At 48.7% G+C, this 17,526-nt stretch overlaps 1 protein-coding gene across 3 annotated transcripts in view; it reads left to right on the top strand.

Annotated features, from left to right (window-relative positions):
• The window catches only part of ZDHHC14 (zinc finger DHHC-type palmitoyltransferase 14), a 670,162-nt gene that overhangs the window by 425,261 nt on the left and 227,375 nt on the right, over positions 1-17,526 (top strand). The gene's annotated exons all lie outside the window — the stretch shown is intronic.

Below are 17,526 nucleotides of genomic sequence, written 5' to 3'. Positions count from 1 at the left end.
CTTCCCATGGGCAGCCTGAAAAAGTTCCTGGGTGCCTTTCCTAACGTTTTATCCTACTGAAAAAAAATGCTGGTGTTCAGTATTCTTTCAGTAGAACAAAACGTGGGCTTGCCTTGCAGCAGTCCTCTCCAGTCCACTGACACCACTCACAGTGACTGCCTGGAGGCTTTAAGCAAGTGCTATTGGAAAACGAACTGATCTGATCTTATCTCTACAGATCAGATCAATACACAGCTAGTTTTCCGATTTGCAAAATGCCGATCAGATGTACCCATGCAATTACTTGCAAGGCCGCTGGACCATCATCACGAGGGGATGGCGGTCACAGGGCTTGAGAGGAGCTCTGCTGCAAGGAAGGCAAGCCCCACGTTTCATTTAATTGAGAGCATAACATTAAAGTAAAGTTTGCGTTAATGTCCTTAGTTGAAAGTTCTTAAAACCATACATAACACGCTGGAGGTTTGTGACGAATCTCCAAACCTAAGTGAGTTTACTACACAACGTATTTTATTGTGCGTCTTAAAGCGCTGAAAATAAAATAGGTAAATAGATAGATTGCCTTTTGCATCTTATAGTTTAACATTCAGGATGTGGAAAATAAAGGTACTCTGATATTATTTTATCTCAACATGCTGCTATAAGGATATATATATGTTGTCGTGATGCTTTATTATGCAATTTGTGTATGTTGCAAGTCAACTCTAAGACAGTATTATTGTAGGCCTCAACTCCCAAAACTTTATTATTTCTTCCAAGTAAAGCGTGGAAGAAGGTGGTTGTGCCTAAATTGGAGAGTGGGTTAAAATCCCTGCTTTGCTGTTTAGCATAAGCGTGTGATCCTGGGCAAATAATGCAATCTTACCCTGATTTCAACTGCAAAAATTGGAGTGCTTATCAGTGATTATGTTTCGCCCTTACAATAGGACAGTTTTAATAAGTGTAGGGACACATGGGTGTACCCTGGTGCTCCTCTGCTAGTGGCTCCAATACTGTCACATATCATTGCATGATTGCTGCACTAGCCTCCCCCAGTCTCCAATCACTTGATTTGACAGGCAGACAGTGGGCCTCATTACGAGGTTGGCGGTAGCCGTGCCTGTATGGCAGGCACGGCTACCGCCAACCTCGCTACCGGCACCGCCACCCGCGAATGGGCACTAACCGGCCCATTACGAGTTGAATGGGCTGGTAATTGCCCATTCGTGGGTGGCGGTATTACCGGGCTCCTCAACCCCATTCTGCCCCATAGGGCAGAGTGGGGATGAGGAGCATGGATGCACCGGCACTGTTTACAACGGTGCCCTGCATCCGCAAGTTTCACTCGCGGGTGCCGCACAGCCTGCCAGGTCAAACCTGGCGGGCTGTCAGGCACCCGTGAGTAAAACTCATAATTTGGCAGTACGGTATGGACGGTGCCAGTGACTTACTGGCACCGTCCCCATACGGTACCGCCAAAGTCGTAACGAGGACCAATCTCACCAGCCAGTCAGTGCACCAGAGTTTCTAGTATAGCAGACTAACTTTGGTTAAACCAACATTACATTTTCTCCCCTGTTGCTCCCAACCACTGAAGTTGCTTGTGCTGTCCAGAGTACTGCCTCACACTCTGCAATGTCTTGTTAAGCTATGATATTGAGTCTTTCATTGCACACCATCTGCCATTTTCACACTTTCTAGGAGCTTCAGAATCTGCAAGTAATAGGGTTGGGGGCGAATGTAGTAGCAGAGGGATCAGGCCAAGATTGCTTTGTTACAACATTGATGTTTGCAGAACTTAAAAGATATGGCTCTGTACGGTGAACGTTTTAGATATTTTGTCAGATGTGTGGAGCAGTGGTTATGTGCGCTTCAGGTAGCTATGGTAGTTGTTTGTATGATTGACAGAAAATTGAAGCGTTTTGCTTCTTGTTTTTGCCACCAACTCACCAGAGAGCCAAAGACCAAAGGCGGGATGGACCAAAGGTTCACCTGCAAGGGAGCCAAGGACCAGAGGAGAGTTCAACAGAGCAGCCAAGGACCAGAGGGCCAACTTACCAGAGAGGTTCACTTTTACCTTAGTTTTACTTCAGTCTAGTTTACATTATTGCTGTAAGCTGAAACTATTGAACTGGAGTAAAATTAGGAAGGACAGGACTTGTGAGGAGGGACTCTTGAGGGTGTTTTATTTACCAGCCCACTGACTGCCCATGGCCATGCTAATTCCTATGGCCAATCCCACACACTACCTGAAGAGTAGTAGTATTCCTAAGAAAGTCAAACTTTTGAACTGCCTGGGGTTTTTTTTATACACACTGGCAGGTGGTGACTTTACCTGAGTTGTGTTCTCAGCAAAACAGAAAATAGTAAAGGAAAGATGTGTTGCTCAAACTTACAAGTAACATTCTGAAACTAAATTGGGGGTAGCAGAAGAGCTGGCATTTCAGAAACTGAAAATAAGCCTTTTGGTAGACCCTCATTTTACCATCAACCTGACTTCCCTAAGATTCTTTTGTGGAGACCAATGCGTAAAATGTACCACTGGGTGCATTTGCATTGTAAATGCAGTCCAATGGCAAGATACATCTAGTATTCTATTCCTACATAAGTCAAACCCTGCTGATTGCACCATATTGGATAGACATGTGGAGTGGAGCGAGGCACCCCCGCCGGCACCATCACAAGGAAGGCAGCAGGCTAAGGCGAGTTTTGACCCTGAGCCCTGCCCAAATGCCCCCCAAACAGCCAGAAACACTGTAAAAGTGTTTATAAAATGGCGATCCAGCACGCTCGGTGCTACATGCACTTTTTCCCCATGTCCCATTCCTGCCCTGCCCAATCTGACCTCCCGACCCTCCCCCCAACCCCATTGGTCATTTCCCCCCCTCCAAACATCGTAGTGGAGCGAGGCGCCCCCGCCGGCACCATCACAAGGAAGGCAGCAGGCTAAGGTTAGTTGTGACCCTGAGCCTTGCCCAAATGCCCCCCAAACAGCCAGAAACACCGTAAAAGTGTTTAAAAAATGGCGATCCAGCGCGCTCGGCGCTACATGCCCTTTCCCCCATGTCCCATTCCTGCCCTGCCCAATCCGACCTCTCCACCCTCCCCCAGCCCCATTGGTCATTTCCCCCCCCTCCAAACATCATAGTGGAGCGAGGCGCCCCCGCCGGCACCATCACAAGGAAGGCAGCAGGCTAAGGTGAGTTGTGACCCTGAGCCTTGCCCAAATGCCCCCCTGTAAAAGTGTTAAAAAAATGGTGATCCGGGCGTGGCCGGGAGCCGACCGTGTGGCATAGCTCCTTAAGTGCTCCTGGAATGCCCCGTCGTCGGAGCGAATTTCCCGCGGATTGAAGCTGTCGCCGTGCCGCCCTTTGACTCACCCGGGCCATAAATGCCTGCTACTTCTATTGAGCAGGGTTGGAGGTGGCACGGAGCAGCCTTGTGGCCGGGAGAGCCTTGCGCTCTCCCAACAGATCAGCTTGGAGTAAGCCAAAATGGCGAACGGCTCACCAACGATCGCAGCCGAAATGGGGGTGGGGCAATCCTCCATTAACGCCAGCCAGCAACACCAACCATCCGCGGGCTATGAGGGGCCTCAGATCTGACCCCCACTGAGCAGCGCCAGCGTGTGAACCCCGAGCAGAGCCCTGGAGATGTGCCCTATAACCCCGGCAGCTGGAGATCCTCGCCGGCACTACTGAGGGGGAACCTGCGGCTGGCAGCCACCGCATACAGCCGAGGCCGAGCGTGAGCGCATCGCCTCTTGCCTGGGCTGTCGCCGTGGAGCACGAGCCGGCGCCGGGGACTGCGCCCAACGCACAGTGCAGCCCGCCCCAAGGATCCATGAACAGCTGGGTAGAGGCCGGGGCCCACCAGGAGAGCTCTCGACGTGCACCCGCGGTGCCCCCTGCTCACGAAGCGGGAGGCGCCGGGCCCCGCTCTGGCTCCCCCACACCTTCACACAGCCAGGCGCGGCGACGGCTCCCCAACGCACGCCACACACCGCGTTGGGCTTCTGGAGAAGTTCGCAGGACCCTTCGGCCAAGGCCTCCACCGCGCCCCAGACGCATCGCTGGCTACGGACCCGCGCAACATCGAGGCCCCGGTGGGGGAGGGGCGCTCCTATGCTTCCATCCCTAGCACCCAACGCAGCCTGCAGACCTGTCACCCATCTCCACAAGCGTACCAGGAGATTCTCCTCTACAACCTGCAGACTCCAGGCGGCATCCATCAGGACCCGAGGCGCAGCAGCACAACGAGCCGAGCCCCTGCGGTGAGTGCACCCAGCGCTACGCCTCCAGCTTCTGCCTACATCCGAGTGCGGGCCTGGAGAACACCCGCCCTGGATCGGCGTAGCACCCTGCTATGGTGGGCGCCCGCCCATGACTAACCACCATCTCCCGTGCAGCAACTAGCCCTAATTGCAGCATTTCCCTACACGCCTTGCTCTTGTTTGGCGGTCTGGGATTCAGTGGCCCGGGAGCTCCCCTGCACGAGATTTGCCTGGCACCGAGATGGCCCTGCTCGTCCCCCCTTCCTTCTGGACCTGCATGCTCCCGTTGGCGCCCTCTGCCCGCCGCCCCAGTGGACCCCAGGGTCAGCGCAGGAGCTGGGGCCCACCTGGTGGGGCCCCACGCCTAAACCTACTCCTGGGGGAGCAGTAGCACCTAAGGCAGCACCCTCTCCCGCAAACTTACAAGCTAACATCAACAAACCCTTGAAGCCAGGGTCAGCAGCACTTGCGCACCCTACCCGACTCTGGAGTTCCTTGGGGAAGCGCCTGGCACAACTATCTCCACATCCTCCAATAGACATTCTAAAGCTCGCCTGGATCATATCCACTCCCTGCTGTCCCAGACCTGCTGATCTCCTTTACCCACTCCTCCGCCTCCAGCCGGATTTCTGCGGGGTCTCGACCCCATCTATCACGCCAATCACTTCTCCTCACCAGCAGATCCTGACCTCCCAGGTCCCCCTATTAGCGCCGCAAAGTTTGACAGGCCGCTGAGCAGCCCACAAAGCCATTTTATGCTCGTCCTCTTCACCCGCACCGGCTGACCTGACTTTCTGTGAGGCGGAGCTCGCCATTCCTCCCTGGCACCATCCCTGCTCAATTGGGCTATACCTGGCATCTTTGCATACATTCTTAATCAATACTACAGCAGCCGTCCCTCACCCGCCCCCACCACGCGGCGAAACCATGGCGAAAAGTGGAAAAGCGGCGAAACAAGCAGATATTGCAGCAATGATGTCCAACCCGGGCCAAAACAAGGCGACCAAAACCGACCCTACCACCACAGCAACTCCCAGCGCCCTCCTCTCACCGGAGCACCAGCAGGTCGAGCATTTTGCTACCAAAACAGACTTAAAAGACCTCTTGCACCCCTCACCAAGGAGATCCATAAAGGCACAGAGGAGATCACCAAAAGGATCGCATCTCTAGACAAAAGAGTGGAGGAAGTGGAGAAGCGCACCGAGGAGGTGGAGAATGGCCTATGCGATAACACCTTTGAACTGGAGTGTGGCTTGACTAGAATAGCAACCTTAGAGGCCAGATGCGACGCACTCCAGTATAAGCAGGAGGACAGTGAGAACCGCTCCCGGTGCAACAATATCCGCATCCGCGGAATTCCCGCTTCAATCACCAACGCAAATCTCGAGAGCTTCGTTAACGACCTACTCAGGTTCATTATAACTCTTCCCGACGGCGCCCCGCTGGAAATCGACAGAGTCCATCGCACAGCGCCTAGGCAAAACTCTTCCGCTCCACCAGATGTCCTTGACCGGATTCCCTTTTTCAGGGTTAAAGAGGAAATAATGAGAGAGGCCAGGTCTTCGAAACAAATCACTTTCAGAGGTGCAAACATCGCACTGTTCCAAGACCTTGCAAGCATAACCCTCCAGAAAAGAAAAGCCCTTCGTAACCTCACGGAATGGCTTCAAGAAAAGAAAATACAATGCAGGTGGGGTCTGTGAGCTTCGAATGGGAGGGGGTGCGCAAGCAAATCCGGAGCCCCAAAGAGGCAGATACATTTTTGGGAATAAAATCAGCAAATGAGGACTCTGACCATGCAACCTGCTCTCAACCCCAACCCGGCTCGCCTACATCCAATCGCTGGTCCCGTGCTGGCAGGCGGCACAGGCCGCGGGGCCCCCAGAGGCAATGCAATCCGGACTGATCAGAAGCCCCCACATATCTCCCTGTAGCCGGCTCACCAGACCGATGTCTCTCCGCCCGGCGTCCCCTTGTGCCCTCCAACCTCTTTCAGTTCTCTATCCTCCGCTCATCTCACACAAAGGGTACTGGGTCAACGCCTGGCACCCCGGGGATCACCGCCAGACTCACACCCTGGCGCACAGCCCCAGGCTCTTGTTCTCTACACAACCCTTGGCTTACCTCCCCACGCTCTGGGCGGGTTTTCTGTTAATTTGCGGGATGCAATTCCCGACGACGGGGTCCACCAGTAACCCCACGAATGAGCTTTATGGTCTCATTCTCACAGTTTTGGGGGGGAAAGAAGGCAATATTGAGCCATGGGAACTGTTTAACTCCCCCGAAACCCCAGTTAATAGTTATAGTTCTATTCGTAGACATCGGTAATTACAGCACTCCAACATGCTCCCTTAGGAAGACTCTAATGCCCTACAGCCCTTGCATAAATCACTCACGCAACACATGCCTCACACCCAGAACCATTAGGCTCGAACAACGCTAGGGAGATCAACATCCTGACTTGGAATGTCCAAGGCCTTAACTCCCCCAGGAAGCGCAAATCGGTGGAGCACAGGCTGGCGGCTATCCAGGGGACATAGTAATTCTCCAGGAGACTCATCTCTTGCCAGCCGACGAACACCGAATCAAATTCAAGCGCTTTAAACAGGGCTTCTTTGCCTCTAGTGGTGAAAATAAACAGGGGGTGGCGATCCTATTAAGTGACAAATTCCCTCTATCCAACCCCACAGTCAAAAAGGACCCATCGGGCAGATACCTTTTTATCCGAGGCCTCATTGCAGAACAGCCAATCACAATTGCGGGGATCTACGCCCCGAATGCAAACCAGGTCAAATTCATAGATGAGCTACTCCCTCCACTATTAACCTTCACCACAGGGTATCTCCTAGTCGGGGGGGACTTTAACTTAGTCCCCGACCCCACAAAGGACAAGTCCCTTCCTCCATTCCACCCTGACTTCTCCCGAGCCCTTGCATTTGCCAGACTTCTTAAAGAGTCGGGCACGACATAATCGAAACCCTATTGGACCACCATAAAGCGGTCATGCAAGGACCACCCACATCTCAGGAGGATAGAGCCCAACAGCAAACCTATCTGGAATCTTTTCACACCCCCATGATTTCTTCCCCCCTAGACTCCCTGGAAGCCCCAATATCCTCAGAGGAAATCCTAGAAGCCATCAAATCACTTAAAAACACCGCCCCAGGCCCGGACAGGCTCACGCCCAAGTTTTACAAATCATTTGCTCACATCCTGACCCCACAATTAGCAGTACTATTCAACTAATTTCTATCCACAAAAAAGGTAACACACTCCATGGCCGAATCAACTACCATCCTATTGCAGAAGCCGGGGAAGGACCCGGAGGAAGCGGCCTCATATAGACCAATTGCCCTAATGAACACCGACGGGAAAATCTATTCCAAGGTTCTAGCAGCTAGATTAGCCAGGATTCTCCCCGAGCTAATTCACAAAGACCAAACAGGCTTTATTCCTGGCAGAGGGACTCATGATAACATCAGGCGCACACTCAACATAATCAAGTCCGCAAACAGAATGAAAATTCCGCTCCTAGTAATTTCCCTCGACGCACATAAGGCGTTTGATCTTGTGAACTGGGACTTCATTCGGAATACTCTCTCTCACATGGGCCTTCGTCACAACTTTACAACCTGGCTAATGGCATGCTACGCACATCCATCTCTCTCACATGGGCCTTCGTCACAACTTTACAACCTGGCTAATGGCATGCTACGCACATCCATCAACGCAACTCCGAGTCAATGGGAGGAAATCGACGAGCATCTCTATATCCAGAGGGACCCGCCAGGGGTGTCCACTATCTCCCTTGGTGTTTGCCTTATCGATGGAGCCATTTGCCGCGAGAATCCGCCTCAACCCCAATATTAAAGGGGTCACAGTGGGCGGGATTGAACACAAAGTGGTGCTCTACGCCGACGATGTACTTCTCACAATCACCGATCCAACCAGCTTGCTGCAACCTCTACTTGAAGAATTAGAAGCATTTGGTGCATATTCCGGGTTCAAGGTGAACTATGATAAATCATCCATCCTCCCGATCAACCTCCCAAAGCGCCAGGCAAATACTCTATGTCCCGATCTGCCATTCCCGTGGGCTCACACCTCGCTGGAGTATCTGGGCATTGACATCCCCAAATCCAGCCAGTTAATTTACAAACACAACTTCCCTCAGCTATTTAAAACGCTACGCTCAGACCTGAAACGATGGGACAAATAGGAGATCTCGTGGCTGGGCAGGGTTGCCGCGGTAAAAATTAACCTGCTCCCCAGAGTGCTATATCACTGCCATGCGCTCCTAACTCATATCCCAGAAGCAGGTCTTGTAACTTTGTAGCGCGATATCATGAAATTCATTTAGGGAGGCATTGCCAGGAAAATCATGACCCGCAGCCGACAACTCAGAGGTCTAGATCACTAGATATCGGCGCACAGCTCAACTCGCGCACGCCTTCACTTGGTCTTGCTCAGGGGATCGCCCAGCCTGGCTGCAACTGGAAGAAGCATGGTGCACGTCCCCCTTATCAGACCTGCCCCACATCCAGTCCCAGAATACCCCACCTGCAATATCTCCGCTTCAGCAACTTGCAACACAGTGGACAATTGGAAAGCTGTAAATAGAAAGTGGGGAATCAAAAGCTTGCTGCGCCCGCTGACCCCAATCTGGGGCAATCCGGGCTTCTCCCCCGGCCTCTGCCGCCGAAGCTTCGTCAAATGGTCAGAGGGTGGCCTCCACAGAATCTTAGACTTTTTAAATGAAGGCCAGCCGCTCTCCTTTTAGGATTGTAAAGCGAGGTTCAATATAACCGAGGAGGAACGATTCCGGTATACTCAAATCCGGCACTGGATCTCGCAAGGCTCCGTCAGAGAACGAGCCTCCAGGGACTTAACACCCCTCGAACTATCACTAACGGCATCCCCTCCAAAAGGAAAGATCTCTACCTTCTACAAACTCCTGGAAAAAACCAACCCGGAATCAAAGTAAAGATACATGCTGAACTGGGAGCGCGATCTGGGGCGCCCCCTGAACCTTGAGACCTAGGACAAAATTTGGACAAGACTTCACAGGAGCACCCAGTGCGTCACTAATAAGGAAGGAGGATATAAAGTATGCTTTAGGTACTATATTACACTGTCCCAACTGTACAAAGCGGGTGTGCGGCCCTCACCGAACTGCTGGAGGGGATGTGAACAAGAGGGGTCACTTTTCCATCTCCTATGGGACTGCCCAAAAGCAGCGCATTATTGGAAAGGGGTTCTGACACATATCCGAGCAATAACAGGCCTCAATATCCCATGGAAGCACCAAGAGGGCCCCTCCATCCCACTTTGGTGGGCCAAGTGCTGGGACATTATTGTTGCGGAAAGAGTCACTGCATCCCGCCTGGGCAACCTCAATCTCTTCCTGAACACTTGGGCCTCATTGATGGACTATGCGGACCGTTATCCTGCTCTCACACTGAAGCCGCCCAATGTCCGCTGGTTGAACTGAACTCTGCATAGCTATAGCCCGGCCCAACTTAGAAATATCCCCCCTCACTAACGCCTCCCTATCAGAATATTACCATGAATGAACTGCATACCAAATTTCACCTTTTAATATCCATTCTTCCACTATAATGAACTGTGCCTTCACAATCTTGTGCTGATTCCGTTGTCTACTGTTTGATTTGTTTTCTTCCTTTTCTGTTTTTCTACTGTTACTGTTTAATATTGAATAAATTATATATTTTGAAAAATAAAATGGTGATCCAGCACGCTCGGTGCTACATGCACTTTTCCCCATGTCCCATTCCTGCCCTGGCCGATCCCACCTCCCGACCCTCGCCCCAGCCCCATTGGTCATTTCCCCCCATATCATGAACCCTCCCAGGACAGCCCTCTGCCAGGCAGCCCCTGCAGCTAAGGGCCCCAAGGCCAAGCGCGGCTCCTACAATGGCGGCTCCAAGATGTGTCTGCAGGTGTCAGCAAGGGAAGCCAATGAAGCCACCAGACACCGACAAAACTCTAAGTGCTGGCATGAGTGGGGGGTAGAGCAATTACTCTACTCCAGAAAGCTCCTGCCACTCTAACTTACCTTTGAATGGTCTGCAGTATAATGTTAACCAGTACCATACCCTGAGAGAACCACAAAGATTAGCCTGAGCCAAGTCTAGACAGGAATGTGATTGTTAGCATATGCCACACTTAGATGGAATTCTCAAGTTTAGTCTGCGCCAAATATAGACAGAAATGTGATTGTTAGCATATGCCACACTTAGATGGAATTCTCAAGTTTAGTCTGCGCCAAATCTAGACAGGAATGTGATTGTTAGCATATGCCACACCTAGATGGAATTTCAGAAATGTTATTGTTAACATATGCCACACTTAGATGGAATTTCTCAAGTTTACTCTGCGCCGAATCTAGAAAGAAACATGACTGTTAGCATATGCCACACCTAGATGGAATTCTCAAGCTTAGCCCGTGTTGCATCTAGATAGAAATATGATTGTTACCATATGCCACACTTAGATGGAATTTTCAAAAATGTGATTGTTAGCATATGCCACACTTAGATCGAATTCTCAAGTTTAGTCTGCGCCGAATCTCGACAGAAATATGACTGTTAGCATATGCCACACCTAGATGGAATTCTCAAGCTTAGCCCGCGTTGCATCTAGATAGATAGATAGAAATGCTAGCGTGTGCCACACTAGTATGGAATTCTGAACTTTAATTTGCACTGCATCTAGATAGAAATGTGACTGTTAGCATGTACCGCACCTAGATGGAATCCCACAATTGCAAGGACAGCAATGCCAACTAACCAAACAACTAACAATTCCATCCCTCTGCAGACACCTCTCAAACTATAACCAAACACAACCACAAGCCTTAAACGCAGCAATCCGCACAAACCTCACAACAATGCAACAACAAAACAAGCCACACATAGACTTGCACAATAGCACGCGACGACTACGGACCATAAAACACCCCCAAGCCCAGCCAACGGATCCACCGGGCTGAGGCTGCCATCAGCACATCACTGCTCTCTTGCACTTTTCCAGCTTATTCCCACTAACCCACCCCCTCTCCTCCCCTTTTTCAGAGCCGCCAGAGCGCCAAGGGACCACTTCGGTGGTGATAGTGCGCGGTACAAATGTCCTTTAACGTTAACATTAACATGTTGGCAATTAAAAACTGAGTGAGGATTTGGAGGATTCTCTCGCTATGACATGATATAATATTTATTTGAATCGTGCGCATACACAAATGTTTCAGAGCGTGACGAGGCAAGGGAGGGGAATAAGGGAAGACAAAACAGCGATCTTACTAGGCCCAGTGACATTGAGAACGTGCAAGTGCAGGGGGGAGGAAATGCTGGAAAGTGCAAGGGAGAGGGGAAAAGTGGAAAGTGCTGAGCAAGGGGTACAACACAACAAAAGGTAGTGCAGTCAGCAAGGTGGCAAGTGCAGGTCTTGAGCGCAGACAAGGGTTTCTGGTAAGTGCAGGTAATGGGACTGTAGGGCAACAGATACAGACCCAAGTGCAGGTGCTGCCAGGGGCAGTGCGGGTGAGTGGCTGGGTGGGCATGGACATGGGCCCGAAAGCAGTTGGAAAACCAGGTGCATTGTGCCAAAGCAGACAGATCAGCAGGGGAGAGGGGGAGTGAAGGTAGAAGCAAAGAGGAAGGTCTAGAGTTCCTTCCGGAACAGGAGATGGTTCTCCTCAAGTTTCAGAGTGGCAGGGAGGCTGTTCCAGAGGGAGGCCCCTGCTGAGAAAAGATCTGCCACCAACTCGTTGCTTGGAGAAGCGACAGACCCTGAGGGAGTTGGAGGTGGAGGAGCGAAGAGCTTGAGTGGGAAGGTATTTACGGAGGGAAAGTTGAAGGTATTTTGGACCCAGTCCCCAGAAATTCAGTTATGTTTTTATTTTGGTGTGCCCCCCCAAGATTTCCTGTGGCCTCATCAGGCTACCCCTATACAAAATGTCTGGGGGCGACACTTTTAGTAGAGAAAAATAAAAAGGTGCACGATAGAACGTTCAAATGGAGAGGGGTAATGTTTGTGGAAGCTCGGCGCTCCAATAAGCATGGAATGCGAAGACATTTTGCAGAAAAGTTAAGAATAGGTGGGAAAAAGCGTCTGTGAATAAGGGGGAATTTACTTGAGGGAGTGTTTACTATAGAACATTATATATTCTAGTGTAAAGCTGCATGGTGGTTTTCAGAAGTGCTCAAACAACCCCATAAGTGCAGACTTATAAATCTGTGAATGCAAGTTAATGTTTCTGACTAAACCAACCCCAGTTTAGCAATACTGGGACGGCCAAGCCCAGAGACTAGGGACAGCAAAGTTCAGGATAGAGTGTTTGATGAGCGGAAACATGTAGGAGGGCGAGGGTAGAAGGTAATCTGTCTTCCTAAAATTGGTGCAAGCCTTGACACCCAAAGTGCATGAAAGTCCTAAAAATGTTACCCAGTTATGAATATAGTTTGGAATTGCCGTCATGACACATTTACAGAAAAGTATTATGACTGTCAATACATTCCAGAAGTACTGCAGATACATTTTCATTAGCACCTGGAGTGGGATGCTTGGATCCTGGCAGCCTATCAGGATCCTACACTGGGCAATAATCGCTAGTGAAACCAAACTTTGTTAGAATCCGGTTGCCTTTCAGAATCTCTGCAGCCATGCTGGATTCCTCCCGCTCCTCCCCCTGGACCAATATGTACCTGTTCCGTGTTCTTGGCACCCTGAACTGCATCTTCTTCTTCCGCCTTTACCTGCTGCCTTCCCTCATAACCATTCCACCACGCACCATTATAGTTGGACAGAGAATGCTGAGCTGCAGTCGCTGAGTTTTCGTTCGATCAGCAGCCATCTTGGAGCGGGTTGCTGTTAGTTTGACTCTCATGAACAAAAATGAGGGTCACCGTTCTGCACTTTGCCCAGCAGCTCGGTGCTGATAGCTATTGTAGCTCAGCATTGCAAGGCAATAGCACGAGGTAATAAGCCCGCCTTACACCCTTGCCTTTGTCTCTTGCCCGTAGATCATGCTTCTAGTCCCCTAAACTAAACCCTGGGATTGCCTGCAGTACCAGGTTCAATGTTTCATTATGTTTCCATATGTTCCTAGATTTGAAAGGTTTAGGATCCCCAACACACAGGAATCATGAAAAAGCTTTTCTTAACATATCAAATAGTCTCAGAGAAGGAAAGCTTCAGTGTCTGCGCTGGTGGCTAGTACAATTAATGAGGTGTCGCAAAAATGCCAAGAATTTAAGATGCTTCTCTGGACGTCTTTAAAATAAACATGTAGGTTCAAAGGTTTCTTGGTTGGTAATTGTGCCTACTCTATATTCGTTTTCAAACTTGGTTGTAGCCATAGTTTTTAGAAGTAAATCATTAATCTTTTTAAGATATTGCTTTGATATATTGCTGTTGAAACTTAAATATGAAGTTGATAGCACTATAATGAATTACAAATGTGCCAGTTTATAGCAATGTAATTCATTGCAAATTAGCCATGTCAACATTATTAACTTAAAAGCCCAGAAGAAGAGCTGTGCATGTAACACGTGTAGGCTTATTTGTAGTAAATTGCAGTGCCATCTGCTGGCTTGTTTGCAATGAAGGCTCATTTGCAATGCATTACAGAACTATACACTGCCTCATTTGTAATGAAGGATAGTGCTATAAACTTCACGTTTAAGTTTCAACAACAAAATATAAAAGCAATATGTTTAAAAGATTAATGATTTACCTCTCAAAAATGAGGTATACACCGTTTTGAAAAGTAATATAGGGTAGGCGCAATTGCCAACCAAGAAACCTTTGAAACCTACGGGTTTCCTAACGTATATGCTTCAATCTGCATAAGGAGTCCCAGCTTGAATCTGTTTCATTTGCATACATTGAAAAGGGTGGATACTTACTTTTTAGTACTATTTTAATACTTTCAATATATTATAAAAATGACAGGTGGTAAGAGTATCTGGGAAGTATGCTTCTGGTTGCGAGAAGGCTTAAAGGCATGGTCTAGTAAAAAAATGTATTTAAAAAATAGATAGGCAACATAAAAAAAAATACTAGCATTCTCTTTTTTAAAACTTCCTGTGTAAAATGTTGAGCTATTCAAGCTCAAAATTCGCAAAAGCAAGCACATGGGCGCATCCATTTTGTAAAATGGATGCCCTCCTGTGCTGGTTTTTGCTTTTGCGGCACTAATGAAGGAAAAGCCAGCCAGCTGTAGTAAACAAAAGCTACCGCTGGGTGGCTTTCCCTTCATTAGTGCTGTACGCGGAGGACAGGGACCGGAGACCAGAGCATGAAAGCTGCAGCTGAATCTCGGTAAGTGCTATTTATTTTTAAAAACAAATAAGCACTAGCTGTGGTTTTTTTATAAGTTTTCCGGGCTGGAGGAATAAAACTGCAGCTTTAAAAACGTATTTATGTTTGCGGTCGCTTTTGAAAAACCGCTGCGTTTTCCAACACAACCGCGTTGTGTTTCTGCCTGCTGTGGCTATCACTTTGGGTCTCTGGTGCTCCCAGGGAAGCACCGGAGACCCAAAGTGAAAGCCACAGCAGGCAGAAACGCAACGCGGTTGTGTTTACATGCCACGTAGTGTTTCTGCCTACAGCTGATTTCCCATTTGGGGCTCTCGGAGAGCCCCAAATGGGAAATGCTAAATGTTGCATTGTTTTCCGCAATGCTGCGTTGTTTCTGCCTGAATCTGCTTTCCCATTTGGGGCTCTCGGGCTCCCCGCGGGGAGCCCGAGAGCCCCAAATGGGAAAGCAGATTCAGGCAGAAACAACGCGGTTGTGTTGGAAAACGCTGCGGTTTTTCTTTCCGAGTTTCTCAGGCTCCTCCGAGCCAGAGGAGCCTGAGAAACTTGGAAAGAAAAACTGCGGCGTTTTCCAACACAATAACGTTGTATTTATGTTTGCGGTCGCTTCAAAAGCGACCGCAAACATAAATACAACATTTTTAAAGCTGCGGTTTTATTTCTAAGTTTTCCGGGCTCCTCCAGCCCGGAAAACTTAGAAAAAAAAAACAGCTAGAGCTTTTATTTATTTTTTTTAAATAAATAGCACTTACCGAGATTCAGCTGCAGCTTTCCTGCTTTGCTCTCCGGTCCCCGTCCTCCGCGTACAGCACTAATGAAGGGAAACCCACCCAGCGGTAGCTTTTGTTTACTACGCTGGCTGGCTTTTCCTTCATTAGTGCCGCAAAAGCAACAGCCAGCACAAGAGGGCATCCATTTCACAAAATGGATGCGCCCATTTGCTTGCTTTTGCGTATTTTGAGCTTGAATAGCTCAAAATTTTACACAGGAAGTTTTAAAAAAGAGAATGCTAGTATATTTTTTTTATGTTGCCTATCTATTTTTTAAATAACATTTTTTACTAGACCATGCCTTTAATAGCGATTTACACTGTTAAGTCTGCAGCCTTCAGTGGCTTGTGCCCATGTTTGGCTATGACCAGCCCTACAGATGACGGGTGTATTGGCAACTTTTACTCACTAGGAATAGGCAAATACTCTCAATAAATAAAAATAGGGAGTAAAAATACTCCCATTAAAAAACAGGAAGCAGACACGTACAACCTTATGCCCCTCCTCTCACCCACTCAGCATCATTGATATGTTCCGACCAGTAGTTCATGTAGTACCACAGGAAGAAGTTACTATTATTAGCTCCCCGTTGTAAGAAGTGAACAGGTATCTTTTAATGTCCATGAAAAACTAGGTGAAAAGAAATAATCATTACAAAACAAAATCGGTTTTCCATTTAAAACATAATGTTACCGCTTTTAAAATACTCCCATTGGGAATTGGACTTACATTTATGCTCCCTAAAAATCATTTTACTCCCAACTTTAAAATATAGCGAGTAAAATACTCCCACTTGCAAGTCCTATCTGGAGCATTGGTTATGACAATCACATCACATCAGGGAGGAGATGCCCTGCAATCTATTCGTTTATATGGCACTGCATGTTAATTACACCATTTTGTCAGTTTCCCTAGATGGTCTCTTCTTATTTTTAATAATTGTCTTTTGAGGCTTTACCTATGGAGAAAAGCATCCTATTTAAAGGATACTGAAGGCATGTTTAGGTTTGATTTGGATTACATCATTTACTGTTAGAATACAGTTTTTCAGCTAACCAAGCAATGCATTGCAGGTATGCAAATGAGCTCAAATGTATGCATTTTGTGCCAGAAAAATGTCTTTGCCTTGTAGGGCAGCACTATTCTATACATAGCTTAATGAATCCAAGGCAGGCAGCTCTCAAGGATGAAGATTTACTCAGCATTTCTAAAGCCACCATTACATTGATGGTGATTGCTGAAGATACAGGATTGCGATTTCTGACTGGGTAGCCACAGTGCAATCACAATCCCGGGAACATGGCTCAGGGGCAACGCACTTGTCATGGAAACAAGATGATACCGAGCAGCAAGGATTTGATACCCTGTCCTGCACTTAGATATTGGACTCCGGCATGAAGCGCAATATAAAAAAGCAATTTCATCTTCTGCCGGCTTCGACTGAGACCTGATCTCCTTCTCTGGTTCACTGGCCTGCAAATAAGGTGGGGGTCTGCTTCGCTCTCCAGCACTGGCACCAACCTGGCCCCCAGCAGCACACCCAGCATTCTGAGTCACCAGCCATGGGCAGCATGTTTGGCCCTCCGGGCTCCGAAGATAAATGTCGTTGCCATCATTGCCCTTCTTAGTCACTGGCCAGCGGAAAACAGGTCTCCTTTGGTTTATCCCACCTGGCTCCTCCTAATCGAATTCATTGGGAGCCTGCATCACGCCTCATTGGCAGCACCCATGTGAGATCTCCACGATTAGGAGTCCTCATATCCTCCTGGTGGAAACCGGCTCCGCCTCGAGCCGCCCACCAGAGCTGTGGGCAAAGACGTGCCTCTTGGAGCCCGACTGGGTCCTTCCCCAAGGCATTTGATTTAAAAATGCCTGCCCGATGTTCTTTGTTGGAATGCTTTCACATTACAGCCTATTTAGTGAGCCTGAGTGTTCTCGTTCACTCCTTTCTTAACACAAGACTGTACATGTTTCAGTTGTGCCCTTCATGTCAGTTTTTGATGAACAGTAGGCGATGTTACATTTGTTTTCCTACGTTTGTGTCACATAATTCATTTCTTGAAATAAATGACTTTCCCTAAATACTGACTGAATGTAGGGCATGCTGCTCGATTGTTCTTGTGTGAAAGAGGCACCAGCCGCCATCTTGAAGGCGGGTGTCGTGCTATA

This window comes from Ambystoma mexicanum, chromosome 4q (assembly GCF_040938575.1).
Source record: "Ambystoma mexicanum isolate Mex_15411 chromosome 4q, UKY_AmexF1_1, whole genome shotgun sequence".
Lineage (NCBI taxonomy): Eukaryota > Metazoa > Chordata > Amphibia > Caudata > Ambystomatidae > Ambystoma > Ambystoma mexicanum.
This window is presented reverse-complemented; position numbering and strand designations above follow the sequence as displayed.